Below are 12,519 nucleotides of genomic sequence, written 5' to 3' on the forward strand. Positions count from 1 at the left end.
TGAGGGCTGTCGTGGTATCGGCTTGAGTGGGGATATACACGGCAGTGACAATAACCAACGAGAATTCTCTTGGGAGATAATTTTGTCGGCATTTGATTGTGAGGAATTCTAGGTCATGTGAACAAAAGGACTTTAGTTCCTGTATGTTGTTACGATTACACAATGAGTCATTAATCATGAAGCATACACCCCCGCCCTTTTTCTTCCCAGAGAGATGTTTATTTCTGTTGGCGCGACTCATAAAGAACCCCCGTTGGCTGTACCGACTCCGATATCATATCCCGAGAAAGCCATGTTTCTGTGAAACAGAGTATGTTACAATCCCTGATGTCTCTCTGGAAAGCAACCCTTGCCATAATTTTATCTACCTTGTTATCTAGAGACTGGACATTGGCGAGTAATATACTCAGAAGCGGTGGGTGGTGTGCACGCCTCTGAAGTCTGACCAGGATGGCGCTCTGTCTACCTCTTCTGTGGCGACATTGTTTTGGGTCAGCCTCTGGAATCAGATCCAATGCCCTGGGTGGTGGTGCGAACAAAGGATCCGCTTTGGGAAAGTCATATTCCTGGTCATAATGTTAGTAAGTTGACGTCGCTCTGACATCCAATAGTTCTTCCCCGCTGTATGTAATAACACTAACAATGTAAGAAATAATACATTTAAAAAACAGAATACTGCATAGTTTCCTAAGGACTAGAAGCGAGGCGACCCTCTCTGTCTGCACCATCTTGCTTGTCACAGTACTGAGATGAAAAACTTTGACAGATTAAAAAAATGCTATAAAATTGTGTTCTAGCCTAGTGTTGGGTATTTATCTCCATTGCAAACTCAAATAGGATGGAGAAGTGAACCATGAAGGCTGGTGTGCGATTTTGGAAAAGCAGCTTTTCAGGTGACTTGAAAACTGTGGGGTCTTGTTTTGCTTTCTTTTACTTGCTGTCATAAAATGTCTAGACAGGAGGAGTTGCTTTGGACCATGGCCTCAGATATACAGTCAACATGCCGGTTTCTCTGTCAACTTGCTTCTTAAAAGTGTTACTTTGGCAAAGTCACTGGAATAGGCTAATGAGAATAGCAGGCACTTTCTTCTCGCTCTCTTCACTGCCTAACACACACGTATAAACAAAAAGTCTTTCAGGTAGTGTGTCTTCTGCCTATTTGAAATACTGTACTTCACACTAGAAGGTGTTCAAATGTTTCTGTTTGAAAAGGGAGTGCACTAAGTGGTACAGAGGATGGCTTATGTAAAGACATGAAAATTGTCATTTTTGCCCTTCTTTGTTTGCCATTTCAGGAAATACAACACTCACTCAAATAATTTTTTGTCAAGGTCGTCAGAGGTTCTCCAGTGAGCATGGTGTATATTAGTGTGGGACCGTAATTGGATGACCTTTATTTTGATACCGGAGGCTATTGCTCTGGGTACAAAGAGCAGGGATTCCTGGTATAGCTCCTCAGTTTAGAGTTTGGTGTCATTGTCACACCCTGATCTGTTTCACCTGTCTTTGTGCTTGTCTCCACCCCCCTCCAGGTGTCGCTCATTATCACTAGTTTATCCCCTGTGCTTTTATACCTGTGTTTTCTGTTTGTCTGTTGCCAGTTCGTCTTGTCTCGTCAAGCCTACCAGCCTTTTCCTCCTGCTTCTGTTTTCTCTCTAGTCCTGACCCTGAGCCTGCCTGCCGTTCTGTACCTTGTGACACAGCCCTGGATTACTGACCTCTGCCTGCCCTTGACCTGTCATTTCCCTGCCCCTTGTTTTGGAAATACACCTTTGTTATTTCAATCTGTCTGCATCTGGGTCTTATCCTGAGGTCTGATAGTACGAACTGGCCATGACGGACCAAGCAGACACAGACCAGCTCCGCAATGCCGTCTCCTCCCAAGGAGCCACCATTGGAAGGCACGAGGAGTTGGTTCGTGGTCTAATGAAAGGTTTCCAGACCTTGGCCGAACGCCATGACCACACATTAAATATATTGCTGGAGCAATTCCGCGGGTTGTCTGTTAACTTCTATGGGCTAGGTGGGACGCTTGCGTCTCACCCTAGTCAACAGCCAGTGGAATCGCGTGGCGTGAAATACAAATACCTCAAAAATGCTATAACTTCAATTTCTCAAACATATGACTATTTTACACCATTTTAAAGACAAGACTCTCATTAATCTAACCACATTGTCCGATTTCAAAAAGGCTTTACAGCGAAAGCAAAACATTAGATTATGTCAGGAGAGTACCCTGCCAAAAATAATCACACAGCCATTTTCAAAGCAAGCATATATGTCACAAAAACCAAAACCACAACTAAATGCAGCACTAACCTTTGATGATCTTCATCAGATGACACTCCTAGGACATTATGTTATACAATACATGCATGTTTTGTTCAATCAAGTTCATATTTATATAAAAAACCAGCTTTTTAGATTAGCATGTGATGTTCAGAACTAGCATACCCACCGAAAACTTCCGGTGAATTTATTAAATTACTCATGATAAACGTTGACAAAATACATAACAATTATTTTAAGAATTATAGATACAGAACTCCTTTATGCAATCGCTATGTCAGATTTTAAAATAGCTTTTCGGTGAAAGCACATTTTGCAATATTCTGAGTACATAGCCCGGCCATCACAGGCTAGCTAATTTGACACCCACCAAGTTTGGGGCTCACTAAACTCAGAATTAGTATTAGAAAAATGGTATTACCTTTGCTGTTCTTCGTCAGAATGCACTCCCAGGACTGCTACTTCCACAACAAATGTTGTTTTTGTTCCAAATAATCCATAGTTATGTGCAAATACCTCCGTTTTGTTCGTGCGTTCAGGTCACTATCCAAAGGGTAACACGCGAGCGCATTTCGAGACAAAACATTTCAAAATGTTCCATTACCGTATGCATATTCTCATTTCTGGGCAAGAGTAGTAACCAGTTTAAATCGGGTAAGTTTTTTTTATCCGGCCTTGAAAATAATGCCCCCTATCCCATACAGGTTAATGGGCCTGGAACACATGTTGAACATGTTGAACCAGTTTGTCTATCTTGACGACATCCTCGTTTTCTCCCGCTCAGCCCAAGAACACATGCTCCACGTCCGACAGGTCCTCCAGCGCCTCCAGGACCTCCTTGAGAACCAGCTTTTTGTGAAAGCGGAAAAGTGAGTTCCATTGCTCCACCATCCCCTTCCTTGGTTACATCATCGCTCTCGGGGAATGTACAGATGGATCCCGGAAAGGTGAGAGCGGTGGTGGATTGGCCCCAACCTACGTCCAGAGCGCAGCTGCAACGCGTCGTGGGATTTGCCCATTTTTATCGCTGTTTTATCCGGGGTTACAGCACTCTGGCTTCCCCCCGTCTGCACTCACCTCTCCCAAGGTTCCGTTCACGTGATCCCCAGCTGCTGACCGGCCATTCCGGGCCTCAAGCACCGCTTCACCACATCTCCTGTATTAGTTCATCCTTATCCATCTCATCAGTTCATGGTGGAGGCTGATGCTTCGGATGTCGGAGTGGGGGCTGTCCTGTCCCAGCATTCTGCCCTGGACCTCAAGCTGCAACCCTGTGCCTTCTTCTCCCATTGTCTTAACGCCACGGAGAGGAATTACGATCTGGGGAATCGTGAGCTTCTCGCAGTCAAGATGGTGTTGGAGGAGTGAGAGCACTGGTTGGAGGGGGCAGAACATCCTTTCATTGTGTGGACGGATCACAAGAACCTGGAATATCTCCCCACTGCCAAGCGTCTCAATTGGGCCCTGCTTTTCACCAGGTTTAACTTCTCCCTCACCTATCGCCCGGGATCCAAGAATGTCAAGCTGGATGCGCTTTTACGCCGCTATAGCCCCGCTGCTACACCCTCGGATCACGAGACCATCCTTCCCACCTCACGGCAGCACTTAACTGGGGAATAGAGAATCAGGTCCGTGAGGCACAACGTTCCCAACCGAACCTGGGGGGGGTTTGTTCCTGATGCTGTCCACCCCTCAGTCCTGGAGTGGGCCCACTCCTCCAGGCTGGCCTGCCACTTCGGCTCCTGTCGTACCCTGGCCTTCGTGCGACAATGCTTTTGGTGGCCTACAATGGTCCCTGATGTCTCCGCGTTCGTTGCCGCCTGCATGACCTATGCACAGAATAAGACTCCTCTGCAAGCTCCGGGTGGTCTCCTTCCACCACTTCCTGTTCCTCACCGTCCCTAGTCACACATATCCCTGGACCTTGTCACTGGTCTCCCTTGTCTGATGGCAACACCGTCATCCTTACAGTAGTGGAATGGTTTTCCAAGGCCACCCATTTCATTCCTCTCCCCAAGCTACCCTCTGCCAAAGAGATTGCACAGCTCACAGTGCAGCACGTCTTCTGGATCCATGGACTCCCGGTGGACATGGTCTCTGACCAGGGTCCTCAGTTCTCGTCCCAGTTCTGGAAGGCGTTCTGCACGGTCATTGGGTTGTCGGCCAGCCTGTCCTCCAGGTTCCACCACCTGTCTAACGGCCAGTCGAAGTGAGCCAATCAGGACCTGGAGACGACTCTTCTCTGCCTTGTCTCCACCAATCCCACCACCTGGAGCCAGCAACTCATGTGGGTTGAGTACGCTCACAAACACCCGCCCCTGCTCTGCCACTGGTCTCTCGCCATTTGAGTGTTCCCTGGGATATCAGCCCCCGCTCTTCCCGGAGCAAGAGGAAGAGGGCGACATACCCTCTGCCCAGATGTTCGTCTGCCTCTGTCGCTGTAGAGCCGGGTCGGCTCTTCTCAAGACAACCTCCAGGTATCGACGACAGGTGGATCGCCACCGGACCCCGGCTCCCCGGTATCGTCTCGTGCAGAGGGTATGGCTGTCCACTCGGGATCTGCCCCTCCGGGTGGAGTACCGCAAACTTTCCCCCTAGTTTATCGGCCCTTTCCCCATCTCCAAGATTCTTAGTCTCTCTGCTGTTCGTCTTCTGTTTTCCCGTACCCTCCGTATACATCCCACTTTTCATGTGTCTAGGATTAAACCTATGTCTCACAGCCTTTTGTCTCTTGTTTCCGTCTTTTCTCGTCAAGCCTACCAGCATTTTTCCCATACTCCTGTTTTCTCTCTAGTCACTATTTTCTAGTTTTCCCGGTTTTGACCATTCTGACTGCCCTGACCCTGAGCCTGCCTGCTGTTCCGTAGCTCTCGGACTCTGATCTGGATTACTGACCTCTGCCTGCCCTTGACCTGTCGTTTGCCTGCCCCCTGTTTTGGAAATAAACTTTTGTTATTTCTAACTGTCTTCATCTGGGTCTTATCCTGAGGTCTGATAGCTATAGCAGGTGCCAGCTCTCTGCTCATATAATTTCCACCTCATCGTCCCCTGAAGATTTGTGGTTACTCTAATTAAACCTTATCTCTATCTGAAGTCGCGGTGTCCATGGCACATTTTTCTTTAACCTGACATTAGCATGCCAACAGTTTAAACATTGGGGCTATAAAACCTACACTCCGTTCAAAGCTATGGCATACCTGGGGATAGTCCTTGTTTATATTTGATCCCAGTCCACTTCTTTAGGTGAGGAGCGGGCATCATAACCTGGAGAGATGCTCTGCATATTGCTTCCAAGGAAGTAATTAATGTGCCCAGAATGGGAATAGAAGTATATTAGTTCTGGGATGTATGTGTTTTCCTGGCGCTCTCTGGAGTCTCTGTGTTTCTCTGCCTAATGAGATTGTACTGATGGCTTATTTTTCCAATGTTTGGTTTTTACTATGTCTGCACTGCTATATTATGTCCTATAGCTTGTCATAATCTGGAATAGTGTCTCAAAGGATGTATTTCTGTGCATGAATATCGGTTACTGCAAAAAGTTCACTACAAAATCTTCCTGTAGGCTCAGCTTCTATTCAGTCTCTAGATCAGTGTTACCCAGCCCTGGTCCTCCAGTACCCCCAACAGTAAACATTTTCATTGTGGCCCTGGAGAAATACACCTCATTCAACTCAATGAGGGCTTGATGATTAGTTGACAAGTTGAATCAGGTGTGTTTGTCCAGGGCTAAAATGAAAATGTTTAATGTTGGGGATACTGGAGGAGCAGGGTTGGGAAACACTGCTCTAGATCCTTTTGACCATTCAGATGATATGACTAGATCAATGGGGGCCCAAATAGAAAAGAGAGGAAAGATACTCAGAAAAAAAACATTCATCACATTGACTTGGGGTGAATGTTGAACCTCTGTTGAAATGAAGCATGCATTCTTGTCAAGTCTTAGGGCAGGAGGTAATTAACTGCAAGAGTGTTCCTTCATTCAGTTTGGAGAAAAAAAACATGACTATGTAAGTCTACCTGGACCCATGGGGAGCTGGGGAAGCAGGAGACAAAAAGGTCTTGTCTGCGCCTAAAGGAGCTTGTCCTCATACCTAACAGGATTGCATTACAGCATATAGAAGCAACGAGAGACACCTCAGCAGGTTTGCATTCAAATAATAGCCACCATTTTGTCATTTTCATTAGTCAGGTGCTGAGAATAGAAAAGACCCCAAAAGCAACATGGAAAAATTATATAATAATGTCATTGGAAATAGAGCCAGGCAGCTTACAATTACAACATGAATATGCAACATTGTGGTGTGTCATTCCCAGCATGTCTGCTGATAACACAAAGAGACACATTATATTTGAGTTTAACAAAAGACTGCTTTGTAATCCATTTTATCCAATGAACAGAGGTGGAGGAGTACGACGGAAACTACCTTGTGGAACATCAAAACAATAGGAGCACAAAATTGTCAATGGAAGACGTAGGCAGATCATTGCTTTCTTTTCAAAATGATATTCTAAAGACCATAGCCTACTCCTACGTGCAACTGACTGCACATTGAAAGGCTTCATTTCATATTATATGCAATGTACTACGTCATGTTCTCTAAGATTACCCATGATTGTTTCAACCATCCACTGTAACTATATGAGACTGTGCCATGAGAGAGCTATCAATAGATACGCACGACTGATTCCAATATCAAGGCCAGCACAGTTCTGTAACAGTGTACTGTAGGTGTAGGTTTTTCTTCCCCCAGACATTTAATACAGGGCACTACGTCTCTTGTAACCTTCAGAACTGTTCAGTTTGGGGGTGATTAGAGAGATATTTTTCCCTGTTTCATCAACCTGACATATATTAACAGTGTGATGAATCCTCCCAAGGACCTGTTTGTGTTGATGCTGCCTGTGTAATGGCAGTGATATGACAAGCCTGTGCTGTTGACAGATTTCCTTGGATGCTCATGACAGCCAGCGCTACAAGCTGGCCGGATGGACAGCAACTGGATCTTATCGTAGCATGGCTATCAAGGGTGCTCGTCAAGCCTCTATCTCCCAGCCACACACTCCCGCTGTGCCTAGGCTACACAGGGGTGAAGAGAGAGAGGATGTCTATGTCTGGCTAGATATTCAATCAAATTTGCACAGCAGTAAATGCAATATTGAGTCTGTGCACGTGAACAATTCCATTTTCTGACACGCGTCCCTAGTTACATGGATTCAAATTTCCCTCTACCATACTGCCTCCAACTGACAGAATCAGACCCCTGTCTGTCTTTTGGCCTGCGTTTAGACAGTTTAGACAGACAATTCTGATTTTGTTTTCACTAATATAGGCCTTTTGGCCATCAGATCAGTTCTTAAAAACATCTGATGTGAAAAGATCTGATGTGATTGGTAAAAATACCAATTAGTGGAAAATAAATATCTAAATTTGGCTGCCTGTCTACACGCAGCCTTGAAGACTAATCTACACATGAGAGCGGCTACAGGGGCTGGGGCCTGGCCTGTTTGAGAGAGATACTCTCTCATGCATGCAATGCATGTTGTGTGGTCTCTTAGTAGGGAGTGAGGAAGGAGAGGAGCGTTGGAGTGGCGCTGTGGTTAAATGCTATGCTAAGCATTGGTGTAATTCACTGGCCTCTCTCCTCTCCTACAGTCTGTCATCCCCATACATTGATTCACTTTATCTGCACACACACACACACACACACACACACACACACACACACACACACACACCTCAACAGCGACAGTTCTGTGAACCATTGATGGCTGCAATAATTTCCCCCACTCAAATACAATGCATAAGGTTGAATCAATGAAAGAACGGGAGAGAGTGGCAGAATAAAAAAGGGTTGAGACTATGAGTAACCTAATGGATGTTGAGTGAGTGATACTAACAAATCAAATCAAAAGTTGTTCAGTGGTGACGAGCATTATTTCATGTTCATTCAACTCCTTTGTTGAAGGAACATCTCGACCTATCAACTAGGCTATTTATGTTACTCAGCAATGAGACTGACCACAGTTGATATTGCACAACGTTTTAAAAGTTTTATCTGTGTACATTCTTGTGAGGCTCCTACTGTAGTTGGTCCAGATGTCAGTTGCAACACCAAGTTTGGAATTTAGCTAGTCTGCCATTCAAAACTATTGTAAAATGTAGATCAAATGATTCCTCAGTTTGGTGTATTTGCGTCTTTCTGTGTTGTAGCGGTGACTGCTAGTGCATTGTTCCACCTGTTAGCAGCTAATATCCTAGCTAGCGTTACAATTTGCCCAAAGAGGCTAATCGTGTTGTCATGTACTGTAGGGTATTTTTCATGAATAACGGAATACTAACCTTTTTCCCATTTTATAACAGAAAACTTCAGCACTTGCTGTAAACCAAAAATATCCAGTCTATCAGTTATTAAATTCTCAACGGGCACATTATCCTTACTGTTTGCCAATGTGGGAATTTCAGTCAAGGTGTTTCTCCAAGCGAAAAAGACTGCTTGTTCCAGGGGACTGATATACTATGCTGCCATACAGCTACTTTCTGACATGGATTTTAGCTAGGTTTGATTTTACGATGCTTTCAATGAGAAACATCATCCATTAAGGTACATTACACTGAGGACAGACACTGCTTTTGGTGCTTTGTAACTGGCTAGAGTTGTCCCTGAAGGTTTTGGGGCAAATCTCCCATTGACATTGATGCACGATTTAAGCAAAGATTCAATTACCAGACATCTAGAGGATTCAGTCCTTACTGAGTAGTATATTCAGTAAATGCGTGTAATATAATCTTTATAAAGCAGTCAGAAACATGTTAATTAATACAAGATTTGTTAATAGACACAAGCACTAATATCATCAGTCAAAGAACCAATTAATTTGACATCTGGTGAGATTACATATCCGCCTTATGTTTGTTTATGTATCTGCATACATTTAATCATATGTAATCTGTTGTCAACCACAGTAATTTAGCTGTAGTCACTGTATTACTCAGACTAGAAGCTATTAATTCCTTACTCTGTCAGACATAGCTTCTGAAATAGCTTGTACCTTTTTGGTCAATATTTCAGCAACTTGCATCATTTCATTGTTGTAATAAAGATAAGGGCCTCTGAGAACAAAGGAATAACAGATAATGTGAAAATCATGTTTTTTTTTTTATTCAACCTCTTCCGGGAAATTTATTTGGGACAAAAGTGGTTTAACTATCACAGTTGGAGAGAGAGAGAGGAATATCCATGATCCAAAGTCAGAGCCCGTGTTCCCATGAAAAACAACTATTGCAGGCTCGAGATTCAACAAGAAGTAGAGCAGCATCCATGACCTGCTGACTAGGACTAATGATGACAATGTGTTATCTCTGTGATAATAAGGACAGATTGCAAAAGGAAACAATAGCAGATACAGACCAGATGCCTCTAAGGCCTGGATTCAATCTGATCAGCGTTAGATCAACGTTTTAGCATGCTTGACATGCACAGCGTTTACCGTGCATGTGGTGATCTCTGCGAACATCGGGGAAAATGCCATTAAAAGCTGCATTGTTGGCTGTCCAGTGCATTGTGCTATGAATTAAATCCTGGCCTAATAAAGTGCTAAATCAGTGGTGTAGTGGTGCCTGGAGAAGTGGGTATACGCTAATTTAGCAAAAAAGTCCCAAACCGCTTGCCCGGTGAAGGAAAGGTTCCCTATGTACAAATTATATGAAAACAGTGGCATACACTCTAAATGACCAATATGTATACAGTGCACTCGGAAAGTATTCAGACCCCTTGACTTTACAGCCTTATTCTAAAATGTATTAAATCATTTTTTCCCTACTCTATCTACACACAATACCCCATAATGAAATAGCTAAAACAGGTTTTTAGAAAAGTTTGCAAATTTGTAAAAATAAAAACTTATATCACATTTACATTAGTATTCAGACCTTTTACTCAGTACCTTATTGAAGCACCTTTGGAAGCGATTACAGACTCGAGTCTTCTTGGGTATGACACTATAAGCTTGGCACACCTGTATTTGGGGAGTTTCTATTTCGTTGCCTTACAACCTGGAATTAATATAGATTTTTTGGGGATTTGTACCATTTGATTTGCACAACATGCCTACAACACTTTGAAGATGCAAAACATTTTTAGTGTGAAACAAAGAAGAAATAAGACAAAAAACAGAAAACTCTCAGCAATTACAGCTGCAAGTCTCTTCTCAAGGCAAAACTGTTCCAGCTCCTTCAAGTTGGATGGGTTCCGCTTGTCACGACTTCTACCGAAGTTGATGCCCCTCCTTGTTCGGGTGGTGCTCGGCGATCGACGTCACCGGCCTTCTAGCCACCATTGATCAGTTTTTCATTTTCCATTGGTTTTGTCTGGTCTCCTTACACACCTGTTTCTTATCCCAGTAATTACATGTTGTGTATTTAACCCTCTGTTTCCCCTCATATCCTTGTCGGTGATTGTTTGTTATGTTATGTACGTGTTGTTGATGTATCGGTGTGCGACGGGTTATTGTTTACCCGGATAATTTTCTACGTTGGTTTTGGAGTTAGTTTTGATAATAAATACTCCATTTTTTTTAACCACTTTGGTTTCTCCTGCACCTGACTTCCCTGCCACCTACATACACGGATTATGACACCGCTGGTGTACAGCAATCTTTAAGTCATACCACAGATTCTCAATTGGATTGAGGTCTGGGCTTTGACAAGGCCATTCCAAGACATTTAAATGTTTCCCCTTAAACCACTCGAGTGTTGCTTCTGCAGTGTGCTTAGGGTCATTGTCCTGCTGGAAGGTGAACCTCCGTCCCAGTCTCAAATCTCTGGAAGACAAACAGGTTTCCCTCAAGCATTTCCTTGTATTTAGCGCCATCCATAATTTCTTCAATTCTAACCAGCTTCCCAGTCCCTGCAGATGAAAAACATCCCCACAGCTTGATGCTGCCACCACCATGCTTCACTGTGGGGATGGTATTCTCGGGGTGATGAGAAGTGTTGGCTTTGCGCCAGACATAGTGCTTTCCTTGATGGCCAAAATGCTCAATTTTAGTCTCATCTGATCAGAGTACCTTCTTTCATATGTTTGGGGAGTCTCCCACATGCCTTTTGGTGAACACCAAATGTGATGGCCTATTTTCTTCTTTAAGCAATGGCTTTTTTCTGGCAATTCTTCTGTAAAGCCCAGCTCTGTGGAGTGTACGGCTTAAAGTGGTCCTATGGACAGATATTCCAATCTCCACCGTGGAGCTTTGCAGCTCCTTCAGGGTTATCTTGGCCTCTTTGTTGCCTCTCTGATTAATGCCCTCCTTGCCTGGTCTGTGAGTTTTGGTGGGCGGCCCTCTCTTGTCAGGCTTGTTGTTGTGCCATATTCTTTCCATTTTTTAATAACGGATTTAATGGTGCTCCGTGAGATGTTCAAAGGTTCTGATATTTTTTTATAACCCAACCCTGATCTGTACTTCTCCACAACTTTGTCCCTGACCTGTTTGGAGAGCTCCTTGGTCTTCATTGTGCCACTTGCTTGGTGGTGGCCCTTGCTTAATGGTGTTGCAGACTCTGGGGCCTTTCAGAACAGGTATATATATATTGAGATCATGTGACACTTAGTTAAATAAAGTCCACCTGTGTGCAATCTAATTATGTGACTTCTGAAGGTAATTGGTTGCACCAGATCTTATTTAGGGGCTTCATAGATTTTCAGTTTTTTTTATTTTTATGTTTTTCATTTCACCAATTTGGACTATATTGTGTATGTCCATTACATGAAATCCAAATAAAAATCCATTTAAATGACAGGTTGTTATTTAAGCAACAAAATAGGAAAACCGCCAAGGGGGATGAATACTTTTGCAAGGCACTGTATTTTCAGGTCTCTCCATAGATGTTCAATCGAGTTCAAGTCCGGTCTCTGGCTGGGCCACTCAAGGACGTTCAGTGACTTGTTACCGAAGCCACTCCTGTGTTGTCTTGGCTGTGTGCTTAGGGTCATTGTCGTGTTGGAAGATGAACCGTTGCCCCAGTCTGAGGTCCTGAGCGCTCTGGAGCAGGTTTTCATCAAGGATCTCTCTGTTCTTTGCTTCGTTCATCTTTCCCTCAATCCCAACTAGTCTCCCAGTCCCTGCCGCTGAAATCCATCCCCACAGTATGATGTTGCCACCACCATGCTTCACCGTAGGGATGGTGCCAGGTTTCCTCCAGACGTGACGCTTGGCCTTCAGGCCAAAGAGTTCAAT

The sequence above is a fragment of the Salmo salar genome, chromosome ssa26, assembly GCF_905237065.1.
Source record: "Salmo salar chromosome ssa26, Ssal_v3.1, whole genome shotgun sequence".
NCBI lineage: Eukaryota > Metazoa > Chordata > Actinopteri > Salmoniformes > Salmonidae > Salmo > Salmo salar.